This window comes from Diabrotica virgifera, chromosome 8, assembly GCF_917563875.1.
Source record: "Diabrotica virgifera virgifera chromosome 8, PGI_DIABVI_V3a".
Classification (NCBI taxonomy): Eukaryota; Metazoa; Arthropoda; class Insecta; order Coleoptera; family Chrysomelidae; genus Diabrotica; species Diabrotica virgifera.
This window is the reverse complement of record NC_065450.1, coordinates 166,283,698-166,300,734: the sequence shown is the minus strand read 5'-3', so window position 1 is coordinate 166,300,734 and position 17,037 is coordinate 166,283,698.

Below are 17,037 nucleotides of genomic sequence, written 5' to 3'. Positions count from 1 at the left end.
AAACAAATACAGTGAGAACAAGACTTTTCGTTAAGAAACTGCTTTCTGGCTGCATCCTGTATCTCCGGCTTTTACAATATATAAGCACAAGAGACGACGAATATAGAAGAAAGCAAATAAAGGACACTTTGGCCACGTATTTACCTTCTTTTCGTCTAGGAAAAGGACCGAAAGACAGTTTCAGGTACTCAAATCTGAGTAAAGATGAAAAAGATAAAGGCGGTTTTTGTTTTTATTTGATTCGGAGTTGGACCACCATCTCCATACAGGGTGATTGATTAGTAGGGTAAAGCTCAATAGCTCCGCTATAGTAATAGATAGCAATAAAAGTTAATAACAAAAATTTTAGCCACCTTTGAGCTTCACATTACAAAATTAGTTAGAATGTTACAGGGTGTTCAATAACACAGTGGCAGACCAAACTTATGTTTGTTTACATGGAACACCCTATATTTTATTTTACATTCGAAATCCTGTTAACTTCTCCATCACAAAAATATAAAGGTTTGTTATGTTATACAGGGTATTTACAAAGTTATAACCAATTTTATATGAAAATCGTAACAAGTTCAACTCCCTGTATAAATAAAAATAAGCAAAACAACAATGGTTTATTAATGCCATATTTTTTAACGTATTCTCAAAATTTTCAAGAATGGTCGATATTGCTAATTTTCTTTATATCAAATACAGGGTGAGTCAAAACGCAAGTACATTATTTTCTCAGTAATTTTAAATGGAACACCCTGTATTTTATATCACTATTGAAAAGTACCATTACCGTACTTTAATTTTTAGATAACATTCCCTATGTCTAAATTTATTAGTTTTCAAGATATTTTCATTTTTCAATGGACCAGTAGCGTGGCCACCCAAATCACCAGAATTTAATAAACTGGACTGATTTTTTTGGGGTTACGTTAATAATGAAGTTTATAAAATACCTCCAACAACAAGGGATGAGATGAAAAATAGAATACAAAGTGTATTTCGATGTATTAATTTACAAATACTCCGTAGAGTAAGTAGATCATTCAATGATCGTTTTTAGGCGTACATAAATGTGTTAGGAGATAATTTTGAACACCTTATGTAATTGAATATTAAAAATATTTTATTAAAAGTAGCTTCTAATTTTTTCAAACATGTTTTTTTGCAAAATGTATTACTGATAAATTATGTTTCGTTCTTTATTTGTTACATTGTTACATTTACATACAAAAGTACTGTTTAATTGTCTTCACAAAATATTGTATTTTGTGTTTGTGTGTTTTTTTGTAAAATGTATTACTAATTTTCTTTGTTTATTTGTTGCATTTACATAAAAAGATAGTTTTTAATTGTTTCAAAAATGTTGCATGTAGTGGTTGTGTTTTTGTTTGTAAAATGTATTACTAATAAATTATTTTTATTTCTTTATTTGCTACAGTGTTACATTGATTACCGGATTGATAATCGGTAATCTTCAATTGTCAATTCAGCCATGGTTTACTTAAAATTTAGATAAATTTAAACACCTAAAATAATTTGCTCTGAAAAATGAAAATATCTCGAAAACTAATAAATTTGGGCATAGGGAATGTTATATAAAAATTAAAGTACGTTAATGTTACTTTTCAATAATGATATAAAATAGAGGGTGTTCCATTTAACATTACTGAGAAAATAATGTACTTGCGTTTTGACTCACCCTGTATTTGATATAAAGAAAATTAGCAATATCAATAATTCTTAAAAATTTTTACCATAAATAAAAAAATATGGCATAATAAACCATTGCTGTTGTGCTTATTTTTATTTATACAGGGAGTTGAACTTGTTACGATTTTCATACAAAATTGGTTATAACTTTGTAAATACCCTGTATAACATAACAAACCTTTATATTTTTGTGATGGAGAAGTTAACAGGATTTCGAATATAAAGTAAAATATAGGGTGTTCCATTTAAAAAAAAACATAAGTTAGGTCTGCCACTGTGTTATCGAATACCCTGTAAGATTCTAACTAATTTTGTAATGTGAAGCTCAAAGGTGGCTAAAATTTTTGTTATTAACTTTTATTGCTATCTATTACTATAGCGGAGCTATTGAGCTTTACCCTACTAATCAATCACCCTGTATAGCTATTTCAGCATCTATGCATCCTCAGTGAAGCTATGCAGTCACAACTCTGAAACGAATATTAACAATCCTGTCTATTTAAATGAAAACATCAAGATGCAATTTTCCATTAGTAGTAAACTTTGTATTTGGGGCTTTTCGTCTTCCTCGTATGACGAGAGATGTCGCTGTTTTGCGTCTCAAAAGGTGGAAACATTGCATTGCGATGTTTTCCCTTAAATAGGCAGGATTGTTGATATTCGTTTCAGAGTTATGACTGCATAGCTTCACTGAGGATGCATAGATGCTGAAATAGCTATATGGAGATGGTGGTCCAACTCTGAATCAAATAAAATCAAAAACTGCCTTTATCCTTTTCTAATTTTTTGGTATATATATCATACTAGTGACGTCATCCATCTGGGCGTGATGACGGAATCGATGATTTCTTTAAATGAGAATAGGTGCAGTGTGATAGCTCAATCGAAAGGCTATTCAATTTTGCATTCACTAATATAAACATTAACAACTATTTATACAGGGTTTGAATTAAAAAAAAATTGAATTAAATTAGTTCCAATATTTAGATTACGTCATCACACCCAGATGGATGACGTCACTAGTATGATATTTATGCCAAAAAATTATAATTTAAAAATAAAAATCAATCTGTTTCGGGATTTATCTCCAGAGTCTCCCATTCTCAAGAAAATGAATTTATTCCAACTCAAACGTCCTCACTGTATTTGTTTATAAGCCAAAATATTGTTTATAATTTTAAAACAGTGCTGAGGCCACTTAAATAATCCGATTTTAATTATGTGTGTATTAGATAGGTAGAGAACCTGTCTATATGTAAAAAAAATAGCAAACTTCTAAATAGTCTACTTTTTGTTCAGAAAGTTTTAAAAAAATTTGAACTTTTTAAAAAAATTTAGATTGCAAAATTATTATGCAAAATCTATTAGGTCGATTTTAATGAAATTTGGTGGACGGTTTAAGTATGCTGTAAGAATTTTTTAAGTCAAATATGAAGGTTCTAAGTGCAACCAAAGTGGTTGAAAAACATTGAATAAAAACAGTCTTTTTTGCCCCCTTATTTTCTATTTCTTGCTATTTTGCAGAAAGGGTAATAATTTAAGACATTTTAAACAAGTCGTATATTATACAAAATTCAATTATGTTTATTTTCTTTCCCTACGACTTTGTTCCAAAATGAATCGTTTTAAAGTTATATGCAATGAAATTAGAAAAAAATCGATATTTTTAGAAATTTTTAAATTTTTTATTAATGTTCCGGGCATATTTGAGATGGAGCATAAGTCAATTATAATTATTGAAGTTGTTACTTAAGTTTATCTGCAAAAATCCGAATGCCACCTCAAAACTAAAATTTATTTCACGTCCTGGTCTAAAATTTCGCGATTAATGATCAGTAGCTAATTATTTTTGTATTTATCTCCTAAAATTACTCCCAACTCCGTTACTATAAAATGGATCATTATTGCCAGAATAATCGAAAGTTTTACTCATGTCACATATTATCATCAACATATCTCTAAAATCTGTAAAACGAATAAATGCTGATTTACCAAGACTATTCATTTCTTTGTACAGAAAAATATATAGCAGTCAGCTGTTTTAGTAGGTGAAATATAACCTTTTTATACCAGAACATTGTTTTCTTTGTAGAAGGCAACTGACATATATACTCTGCATTATTAAATAAAACAATATTACAGAAAAGTACAAAAAAAGACAAAACAAAAATAACAGCTATGCAAAGAAATATCTTAGAAGAATTTAAAAAAAAAAGCAAAAATGGATAGATACCGAAACGAAAAATTTTAGAATTCAAATATTTAGCATAGTAATTTAAGATTACTACATAGATTTGATCCATGATACAATAACCCAAGATACGACACGCAGCGTTCCTAATTTCATTCAGGTCGCGCATGACGTCACGTTGTGAGTAGATCCTTTACATTTCGAATGCATTGCCATTATGATTTGGGGATTTTAGCTTTTAATATCGGTTGTGAAATTTTCGAGAAGTGCTGTTTTGTTTAGTATGATTAAATATAATTGTTGAGAACATAATCTAATAATAGAAATCAATTACAAATATGATTTTTTATTATTAGGCAAGATACGTCTCATTAGGTATAATATTATACTGTATAATACACAGCGTTGCTCTCTACTGTTGTTCTGCAGCTATTTTCTTGTGGCATTTTTGTAATTAACTATTTTTAATGGGAAATAAGCCACAATTTTACCAAAAAAATGCTTTTATTAACGTTTTGACGTCCAAATCGGATGCCGTTCTCAAAATACAAAAAATATTAATGAATTAAACAAAAATGTTGTTGCTTAGTAAAAAATTCTTCTAATAATTTATTTAATGTGACTCATTTATATCGGACGAAATAAATGAAGCATTTGAGCAAAAAAGTTACTGCACGACTGCTTTCTTAGATGTGAGTCAAGCTTTTGATAAGGTTTGGCATAATGGACTACTATTTAAATTTAAAAAATCACTCCCCCACACACTGTACATTATTATGGAATCCTACCTAAAAGAAAGGTATTTTACTGTAAAGTATGGACAGACAACATCAGAAATCACATTGATAAAGGCAGGGGTACCACAGGGCAGTGTTCTTGGTCCACTTCTCTATCTGATGTACACAGCTGACCTTCCAGTAAGCAACCAAACAATCACAGCTTCCTTTGCAGATGATAAAGCGATAATGGTCAAACACAAAGACCCAGTCATAGCCGCAATAATTCTCCAACAACATCTAGTGAAAATACAGGACTGGACAAGAAACTGGAGAATCAAAGTCAATGAAGTAAAATCAGTGCAGGTTACATTTACCAAATGCAGAGGTACAGTGCCACCTGTTATACTAAATGGACAAGATCTGCCTCAATCTGGCAGCGTTAAGTATTTAGGGATGCACTTGGATAAAGGACTGACCTGGAGAAAGCACATTTTTAACAAACGAAAACAACTTGGCTTAAAACTCAGCAAATACTACTGGCTATTGGGAAGACAGTCAAAGCTTAGTTTAAAAAACAAATTATTGGTGTATAAAGTAGCCTTAAAACCAATATGGACATATGGTGTACAACTATGGGGTACGGCTGCAAACTCAAACATAGAGATATTGGAACGCTTTCAGTCGAAGGTACTACGGACCATAACAAATGCACCTTGGTTTATACCTAACAGAGAAATCAGAGCCGATCTTCAAGTAGCCACAGTAAAGGAGACAGTGAGTGAATACAGCAGCCGCTATTTGGTAAAATTAGAAAACCACCCTAATAATCTTGCACTAAACCTGCTGGATAATAGTGAGCAGACTCGGAGACTGAGGAGGCACAAACCACTGGAGCTACCACATAGGTTCTAAGCAGCAGTGAAGTGAAGTGTCGTGCAGTGCAGTGCAGTGAACTACTTACCCTTTCAGGGCACAGTTCAATAATTTAAGAGGCTAGTGGAGTTTTTGTTATCATTGGATAACAAATCCAAATTTATACTTACACCCCTTTGAACAAACAACTAACATGCTTATAATTTTTTTGTTTATTGATTGCATGTAGTGAATAACTTTAATAAAAAAAATTATATCGGCAATTCAGACATAATATATTATACATTTTAAAGTAGAAGACTTTAAAATGATATTGCCAATTGTTCATTCGATTACATGAAATCAACCCCAACTCAAGAATATCCGTCACAAAAAAAATCGTAGCATGTGATCTGTCTTTAAAAATACAACCACATGCAACGGTGACAGTAAAATTCTCGCATTAGAGATTCCATAGTAAATCACGAGTGAAAACCAGGAAAACACCTCGTAATACTATCATGACATCGTAAGTATTAGGTCTTACTATTATTATCGTAAGTATTATATTAGAATCTGGTATTAGTTTTAAGAGTAAACTAAAGTAAGACCTAATACTGACGATGTCGGGATGGTATCACGAGGTTTTTTCCTGGTTTTCCCTCGTGATTTACTATGGAATCTCTAACGCGAGAATTTTACTGTCACCGTTGCATGTGGTTGTATTTTTAAAGACAGATCACATGCTATGATTTTTTTTGTGGCGCATATTCTTGAGTTGGGATTGATTTCATGTAATCGAATGAACAATTGGCAATATCATTTTAAAGTCTTCTACTTTAAAATGTATAATACATGTCTGAATTGCCGATATAAATGAGTCAGATTAAATAAAGAAGAATTTTTTACTAAGCAACAAAATTTTTGTTTAATTCATTAATATTTTTTGTATTTTGACAACGGCATCCGATTTGGATTGGACGTCGAAACAATAAAATCATTTTTTAGTAAAATTGTGGCTTATTTCCCATTAAAAATAGTGAGTTGCTCTCTACCAGAATCCACTTTGCCTCTTCCCGCTTTGGCTAAATTTTGGTATGGAATAGCTTTTTTTTAAGGCATTGAAAATTTTTAATAGAATATCCAAGCAGCTCGTGTTTCAGATTGCGTTCATAATCGTCGCTGTTACAATGTGTTGAACAGATACGAGCGTTAAAATTGTTTGCACGTTTCTTCTTCTTCTACGGCACTACAGCCCAAATTGAGCCTTGGCCTCCTTTATTTTTTGCCTCCACCCTTGCCTGTCTGTGGCTGCTCTTCTCCATACACGGTTTACGTTTGCACGTTTACGTTTACATAATTGTTTTCACACACATCGCACTTTTTTGTCTTTTGGGAAACTAAAAAACTTGATATTCGTATCGAAACTTTGTGATTGATTGTCCACATTACAACCAAACACGGCACACCTCATTTTTAATAAAAGTTTAACAAATTATAAGTAAAATTTACCTTAAACAAAAAATAAACACCCTGTACTATACGACCACACTGAATTTAATGCTGTTCTACTCACAGAGTGACTAGCTACGTAGGCCCCGCCCACCGACTCCATGTCATATCTTCAGTTATTGTATCATGGATTTGATCGCTAAAAATCATATGAATAAGCTGAATTGTGCTGAGAATGTCAATTTTGGGATCTCAAAAAAGTTTGCCACTTCTACCCCCGGATTCCCTCTAACCCCCTTCTTGTAGTTCTTGTGTTTCAAACAAAAAATGTAGCTAAGATAATTTTAAACAAAACTGTTTATTAGCACTTTTTTTGTAGAATGAACCGTTCTCTCAGAAATACCACTTGAAGCGACCTGCGATTTTGAATGTCAATTACGCACGCCATATCAATTTTTTAACTAAATTTTGTATCAACTCAACGTTAAAAAATTCTACATCTCTTGATCAGGGTGTCATATTGACAACAATCAAAATACATTTTAAATGTGAAGAGTGCAACTTTTTTATGCACTTTTTATATTTTCTTCCATTGACCGGTGATTATGAAATTTTCATTGTTAGAGCCTGATCTTCAAGTCTATCACATGGAATTTTCAGTTTTGGCTACAAAAATATAATGGTAGGGGGGCAAAGTATGCTAAATGTGCAGTCACTCGAGCGTTATGGGGATCTATTGGGTTGTGAAGAGTTGGCCCTAAAACCAAAATAAGTGAAGTTTTTCATTTTAGTGGGGACTTTCCATTTTTAATTTAATTTTCCATTTCCAACAATCGTTTTTTTAGATTATAGCGCCATCTATTCATAATTCGAAAAAAATGTCTCGAATAAAAGTTACTTATTTTTACGTAAGGAATCCAAATCTGCAATAAAAATGAGGGCTCCCATTTAAGATTTTAAAGTATCCCCCCACTCCACCTCTGTGGGGGGTCGTGTTTGGTGCCATTCGATAGATTTTTCAAAAATATTAAATAAGTGTATATTTCAGTTTTTCGATCTGACGTTCATTTCGCGAAATATCGCGGGATTCGTATTTAAAATTTTAAATTTACCCCCACCCCCTCCGTGGGAAGTCATGTTTGGTATCATTCGATAGATTTTTGAAAAATATTGAGCACATATTTTTTAGTTTTTCGATCTGTCATTAATTTCGCGAAATATTTGCTTTTTTTCTTGTTAAACTTTGGGACTCGCCCATAGGGCTTTTCATCGATTGTCATTTGTTTCGAGCTTCTGTCATGTGTCACATAATATTAATATATCTACGTCATACGTCTTTGGTTTGTATCATTGGTATAATGCCAATAACGTATGACGTAGATATATTAATATTATGTGACACATGACAGAAGCTCGAAACAAATGACTGTGAATGAAAAGCCCTATTTCTTTACGCCCCGAATCGTCAGATTTTTTAAATATACACTGTTTTGCATGTTTAACTTACCTTATCTTAATCTGACGATTTCGAGTTTTTTTAAGGATAGATCTTTTTTTCGGTCTCCCCTTTACGAACTCCCCTGCATTAAGGCCAATGTATGGTAGAGGTACATTTTCAGGGTACAAGGTTTCTCCCCATGTAATAATCTGACGCGCTCGAGTAACTACAAAAGTCCCCGCTTGGGGATAAGCCCCCCCCCCCTTCCATAAGACATTTGAAATATTCCTAAAAACCCCTAATTTAACTCACTACAAACGATCTCACGTCACGGGAAATGCTTTCACGAAGACATCATTGAGTGGAATCTGAAGTTGTGTAGTTTCGAAAAACATACATTTGCAATCTAAAAGAAGCAGTTTTAAACATTCGAAATAGTTTGTAATGAAAAAGTTTAAGTTCAGCGTTCTTTAAGCATATTTCAAATGCCTCATGTTTGTTATGTACCAAAACTCCAAGATTTTATGTTATAGGTGAAATAAAATAACTACGCGCGCGTAACTGACATTCAAAAGCGCCGCGATCGCTTCAAGCGTCATATTTCAGAGAACAGTTCATTCTACACAAAAAATGCAAATAAACATTTTTGTTCAAAATTATCTCGGCTACATTTCTTGTTAGAAATATTTTTCTCTACTGCGTACAGATTCTTAGTAAATCGATGTGGTTTTACCTATGATGGGATTTTTAGTGAGAATCCCGGGGATAGACATGGCAAACTTTTTTGTGGTCCCATAATCGACATCCTTAGCAAAATTCAGCTTGTTTGTATGATTTTTAGAGATTCTGTGGCATTTTCGTCTGACGACTGGAGTAGAGACAAACTTTAGCACCAAAAAGTCACTAATTTTATATCGTTTTCTTATTTTTATTCAATTGTAATGGCTCTCTCTCGTACAATGGTCCTTTGTATGTAAACTAAATGGTAAGCCAATCAGGTCCTGGCAGGCTGTCGGCTTTCTTCCGCTTCCCCACGACTTCATCGCGAACTGCAAACCCATCTCAAATCTTCTCATTTCACTGGCGGACCCTACCCTGTATATAGGGTGTTTGGTAACGAATGGGCCATAGCTTAACCTCAGATTCCTGAGGTTAAAATAAACTTACGTGCATAGAAGTCGGCCCACTTTAAAAATTTGGTCATTTTTGATGAATCGTATTTCCGAAACCTGTTGGTCGATTTAAGTGATTTCTTGAACATGTTATAGCATGATTATTTAACAATACCACTGTAATAATATTGTTGCTAAACAGGTAAATTTTCATTGTATACCGGGTGTACCAATCAAACTGTGTTTTTTTCTTAAAGTTCGCATCACCCTGTGGAATATTCTAGCATATATAAAATACTGAAATTAAAACCCAACTATAGCCTCAGATTTTCTTAACACTCTGTTTTTTATTCATTCGTTTATGTTGGATAATAAAAAAGTTAAGTACTTTAACAACTAGACATGTTCTTCATCAATACACGGTGTTTCTAAATGAGTGCGACAAACTTTAAGGGGTAATTCTGCGTGAAAAAATAATGACAATTGGCTTGATAGACGCTTGTCCGCAAATGTTTCGTTTCCGAGATACGGGATGTTGAATTTTTCTTACAAACTGACGATTTATTTATTGCTTTACAACCAGTTGAGATATGCAAATGAAATTTGTAGGTTTTAAGAGATAGTTATTGCGGATTTTTTGACATAAAATTAAGAATTTAATATTCACCATTGGCGCGCATACCGGTAATATGCCCGATCATATTACCCACATGTACGCCCATGGTGAATATTAAATTCTTAATTATATGTCAATTAATCCGCAATAGTAGGTCTGGATCCCGCGTATGAAAAAAAAGTTGATTAATAGCAAGCTGAAAATTTGTTAATAGCTTAAGGGTGTCTAGTCGGATAAACTTTGATATATGGGAACACTGGAACAGGGGCAGTTTTAATTGTGGAACAGGTTTAAAATTTGGAACGGTCAGACCACGAAAACGGCACATTTATTTTGTCCGACAGAACAGACTTAAACTCTCCGAACAGAGATTAAACTCTCATGCAAAAATCAGACTGCTATTTATCACCTGTCATAATTTCTGTCATTTGACATATTCTACATGTTCCACTCATTAAAACGCCCATTTGGTGATAAATAGCAGTCTGATTTTTGCATGAGAGTTTAATCTCTGTTCGGAGAATTTAAGTCTGTTCTGTCGGACAAAATACGTGTGCCGTTTTCGTGGTCTGACCGTTCCAAATTTTTAACCTGTTCCACAATTAAAACCTCCCCTGTTCCACTGTTCCCATATATCAAAATGTGTCCGACTAGACACCCTTAAGCTACAGTATTTCTCATGATCATCTTTCAGTGCGTCACAGTTTTTCGATTTCTTTCTAACGCATTAAATTGTATGTGACAGAAAAAAAGGCACGTCGGTGATTACATTTCGTCGGTGACATTTTTATAACATTTATTCTAGTTATTCTAGTTGTCGATAGATGGCGCCATAATAAAAAAATAATTTTTTTTAATTAGATAATAATATTACAAATATAATCTGTATAATTTATAAGACTATACAAATCAAAGAAAATACCATTTTATAAATGCAAGAAACACTTTTGATTTGTTTTTATTCCAAATTGAAAATAAAATGTGACAACTGTCAGATTTAACTAAAATGTCATGTTAGAATAAATGTCATAAATGTGTATTATCACGGACTTACCCTTTTTCCTATCATTTGTTACGCACTGAAAAATGATCATGAGAAATACTGTATTAACAATTTTTCAGCTTGCTATTAATCAACTTTTTTTTTCATACGCGGGATCCAGACCTATAACTATCTCTTAAAAGCTACCAAATTTAATTTGCATATCTCAACTAGTTTTAAAGCAATAAATAAATCGTCAGTTTTTACGAAGAAATTCAATATCCCATATCTTGGAAACGAAACATTTGCGAACATACGTTTACCCTTAATTAATAATTAATTTATAATTACCCCTTAAAGTTTGTCGCACTTATTTAGAAATACCGTGTATTGATGAAGAACATGTCTAGTTGTTAAAGTACCTAACTTTTTTATTATCCAACATAAACGAATGAACCAAAAAACAGAATGTTAAGAAAACTTGAGGCTATAGTTGGATTTTAGTTTTAGTATTTTATAAATGCTAGAATATTTCACAGGGAGATGCGAACTTTGAGGAAAAAACACAGTTTGATTAGTACACCCGGTATACAATGAAAATTTACCTGTTTAGCAACAATATTATTACAGTGGTATTGCTAAAGAATCAGGCTATAGCATATTCAAAAAATCATTTAAATCGGCCAACAGATTTAGAAAATATGAGATATCAAAAATGACCAAATTTTTAAGTGGGCCGATTTCTATGCACGTAAGTTTAGGTCGATTTAAGCTAACTTACTTTAGTACGAAAATGCATAATAACATAAATACAGGTTGTCAAAGTTAAACTTTTATCTTATTTATTCTTGAATATTTCCGGACAGGCATAGGATAACAACACGAAATTTGGTAAGCAGGGGTTTTTTGGGACGAGGAATCTAAATTCGCCACCAAAAATCATGTATTACCCAGAGGGCGCCACATAGGTCTTTCACGTGCTCATTTAATACGTTCAATTTTTTTATTACCCACTCTACATAGTTTCTGCATCAAAACTTTTATTCTCCTATTATTTTTACTTAAAAAAGTATACATTCATCTCGCTAAACTCGACCGTTTTTGAGATAAACGCATTTTAAATCGGTGATGCAAAATAATTATCATTGTAGTTACACCCGAAAAATAAACTTAAAACCATAATAATTTCCAAAAATGTATCGCAAATTCCTTCAAATGGAATCTGCGATGCACCGACATAAATATGAGTACTTGCACAATTATTATGGTTTCAAGTTTATTTTTTCAGGTGTAGCAACAATAATATGCCAGAAATTATGTTGCATCGCAGATTTAAATTGCGTTTATTTCGAAAATGCTTGAGTTTAGCGAGATGAATGTAGTATATCTTTTTTAAGTAAAAATATTAAGAGAATAAAAGTTTCGATTCAAAAAGTATATAGAGGCATACAAAAAATTGAACTTATTAAATGACCGCTGAAAGACGTATATGGCGTCCTCTGGGTAATACATCATTTTTGGTGGCGAATTTAGATTTCTCGTCCCAGAAAATCCCCGCCTACCAAATTTGGTGTTGTTATTACAACACCAAGTAAAATATTCCAAATATTCAAGAATAAATAAAATAAAAGTTTAACTTTGCCACCCTATATTTCGGTTATTGTGAACTTTCGTCCTAAAATAAGTTAGGTTAAATCGACCTATTTTAACCTCAGGAATCAAAGGTTAAGCTATGGCCCATTCGTTACCAAACACCTATGGACCTGTATAAGTTAGTTTAAAGATGTATTAAATTGGTGGCAACGCTACCATACAAATTGTTCTCCTGCTGTAAGTTTTATCAAATGATTAATTTGACTAAATGTAAGGAGGTAGATGGCGTCATAGTCACGCGCGGAATGAGTATGTCTACTTTACCTATTGACTGCCAGCAACGTGGCTCCCGCGTTTTGAGTAACTTTGTTTATGTGCCGACAACGCGGCTCCCGCGTTCATAGGATTCATCTTATGGGTCTAATATTATGCTGGTATATAGATGTTAATGTCTATTGACTGCCAGCAACGCGACTCCCGCGTTTTTCATTTGATTCATCTTGTGGGTCTAATAAACTGCTCGTCAAAAGTTAGGGATATAGAAAATTCTGCTGATTTTCATAGTTGATTTCTTCGCGAACAGACGGATTCCGCTATTTTTTTTTATTTTAGCCTTTTCTTTAGTATTTACATAGTTGTACAAAGGTTTACTCAAACTTATTTTTTGTACTTATACCTGGTGGAAGAAAAAAATATGTTTTTCTTGTGTTAACTTTGAGACACCCTGTAGGGAGAACGAGGTACAAATGTGAGTATACATCAGAATAATATTGTAGTCTTATGTTTTGTGAATATGCTGTTGTTTGAATGTCCGTGATATCTTTAGAAACAAAAAAAAATAGACGGTTTTGTAATTTAACATGTGTTTTAACCGAAACAAAAGTTTGAGACACCTTATAGGAAGAAAAAGACACAAAGGTGAGTATACCCCGATATTATGTTGTAGTCTCATATTTTTTGAATATTTATTTTTTTAATTTCTCTGATATCTTTATAACAAAGAAACTAGACGGTATTACTCTTTAATATGTTTTTCTATGTTTCACATGTGTGATGTGACGCATGTCGTCAGTTAAAACACATATTAAAGAGTAATATCGTCTAGTTTCTTTGTTATTAAAGATATCATAGAAATTTAAAAAATAAAATATTCACAAAATATTAGACTACAACAAAATATCCAGGTATACTCACCTTTGTGCCTTTTTCTCCCTACAAGGTGTCTCAAACTTTTGTTTCGGTTAAAACACATGTTAAATTACAAAACCGTCTATTTTTTTTTATTGCTAAAGATATCAAGGACATTCAAAAAACAAAATGTTCACAATACATAAGACTACAATACGATTTCGATATATCCTCCCATTTGTACCTCGTCCTCCCTACAGGGCCTCTCAAACTTAACATAAGAAAAACATTTCTTTTATTCCACCCGGTATAAGTACAAAAAAAGTTGGAGTAAACATTTGCATAACTGTGTAAATACTCAAGAAAAGTCTAAAATAATAAAAAAAATTAGCGGAATCCGTTAATCTGTTCACGAAAAAATCTACTACAAAAATTCAGCAAAATTTTCTATATCCCTAACTTTTGACGAGCAGTTTATGCTGGCATATAGATATTAACGTCTATTGACTGCCAACAACCCAGTTCCCGTTTTGACAACATATTCGTTTTCACAAGCTTTGTTTATGTGCCGGCAACGCGACCCCCGCGTTCTTTATGCGATTCATCTTATGGGTCTAATATTATGCTGGCATGTAGATATTAACGTCTTATTGTGTCTGGCTAAATGCATTTTACTGGACTAGCTAATTTGAGAGACTTGTATCTTACTATTTATTTGAATTTAACCAAGTTGAGGTTGATAATAGGTCAAAAGTTCCACTTCTATGAAAGCTTACAAATACACGGATGGGAACTTTAGATCGTAAAAATAAGAAATTCAATTCGCTAATATTATCTACACAGTGTGTCTCAACAATGTTGGCCAGTAGCTATATATTACGAACTTGGTTTGGCAATAACGCGGAATAGCTCGGTTGATGTTGCTGCAAACCACTTGCGCAAGTTTGTAAGTCAAGAAATTCTTTTCCCTGGACCTCTCTTACCCTCAATCTTTACCTTCACTAACCAATATTTTTTCTTCGTTTTGTAAATGTATACAAAATATTGTAGTTTTCGAAATTTTACTGTTATCAGTGGGTCAGGCTGACAATTTGAGTACTTCATCTTAGTTGACATCTCTTGCGGTCCATGTCATTTTGAGAATTCGTCGATATAGCCACATTTCGAATGAGTGTGTTCTTCGCTCCATGGCTTTCGAAATAATCCACGCCTCTATTCCGTAAATATAGATAGACCAGAGTAAATATAACATCAAACTAGGCGTCTTTTGAGTTATAAGCTTGCTTCGCTACATAAATTCATTACTTTTTTAAATACGGCAATAGCCCATTCGATTCGGCATTTTATTTCCTAAGAATTATCCCATTCTTCGTTCAATGTACATCTCAGATACAACTTTGACACTCTCGGTACCTGTTTATTTGCCAATAGTATGGTGCATTGGTTCTTCGGCTTACTTATGTCCATGTTCAACTGACTGGCCATTATATTTATACCATCGCTGAATGTATCAATAGATTACCAATTAAAACATCCTAAAAATCAGTTGCAGAAATGGAAAAAAATATATATCAACCAATTATTATACTCATATAACTGTTTGTCCCATTCTTAGAGTTACAGAAAATATATATAGAAAAGATTGACTTGTTTTTATTAGTTTTAAGTCTCGACAGCTGTAGTGATCTGTCGGATCACACATTTGCCATGTAGACAAATTGAAATAGAAATAAAAGACCTTTTATACAAAATGATAAAAATATATTTCTTTAAAATATTTTGAGTTTTAATTGATCACCCTGTAAAATTATAGAATAATCTTCCCAGCATTTAGAAGATTATTAGCAGTCAGATAAGGTATCTCCTTTGTTTGTGGCTAAATGGAACATATAACAACTGGCACATACAATAAACCTTGGATGGGTAGGAAGGGCAGGAAGTGAGCCCAGAGGTTGGGCGCCATCTTGGGTAACGTAATAATAAACCCAGTGGATGTTCTGCCTTTAAATTTAAATTAAACGAAGGAATCGAGATTTAAAGACATCTAAAATGCTACCAGCTCTCAGGTGTTTTGAAGGACACAAGCCATACAGGGAACTAGATTACAAAAAAAATTGAATTAAATAGAAGGGCGTCACGTTACAAGAGACAAGGATAACTCTAGGATCCTAGATGTTAAGGAATTTGTAAAAAATAAATAGGTTTAGTCTTTTTCTAAATCAATATATAGTCGAACCATTTGGTAGTTTTACCTAGAAAGTTATCAGGGAGTTTTTAAAATTGGTACGGTCTGTTTTTAAAACCAAAAAGAGTAATTCAAATTTACCGCGCCGCAATGCTTGTTTCTAATTGGTCCAACCTCAGGCAAGTTTACTCCACTGTTATAAAATTTTAACACTAATGACATTTACGAAATTTTGACACAACTGCCATTTCACAGGTTAATTGTCTACTTTTATATAAAAAGCAGTTGTTTTTAGAACTCTTTAGCTACTTTAGAACTACTTTAATATAATACGTATGGATTACCGTCGAAGGCCGATATGATCAACCAAAAAAGATGTATTTGGGTGATTTTTCTAGTGACTTTCTTGGGTGTGAATCTGTCTTTTTAGTTTACTCCTCCTAGTTTAAAAACAAACCATAGTTTTATGGATTTCGGTATGCTCTTTTCAAATTTCAACTTTGCTACCTCGTATCTCCGCCGCGCCTAATAACAGTATTTTGAGAATACATATCTCGTTTCCGACGCATTTTACGAAAAAAACATTTATGTAGATAACTAAACTAGATAAAAATTTGTACAATTTATTTTATAATTTTTTTCACAAAATCGATTGTTTTTGGCGTACGAGCGCCGCAAAGTAGGTACATTTCAATAAACGTTTTGAAAAGAAATCTGATTTCTACACCAACTGGAGGTAGAGTAAGCGGTGCGTTTTTTATTGTGGTTTCCCCTGTAGGCCTAATCCACATATTGTGCATTTATTTAGAAATTTTTTTTTGGAACGTTTATGCAGCAATCTGTTAGTTATAAAAATTCTAACAATAAACGTCTTTGGGATTTGAAGTAAAAAAAATTGACGTTAGAGAGGTCAGTCCAATTGGACCTCTAGTATGGAACAAACATGACATTCCGATAATATGCTACATACAAACATACATTTTACATTTACAAACAATACATAAAATATAAACACAATTACGGTGTGTTATAAAACTCATTTAGTTTTATAACCCAGTGGATTTTTAC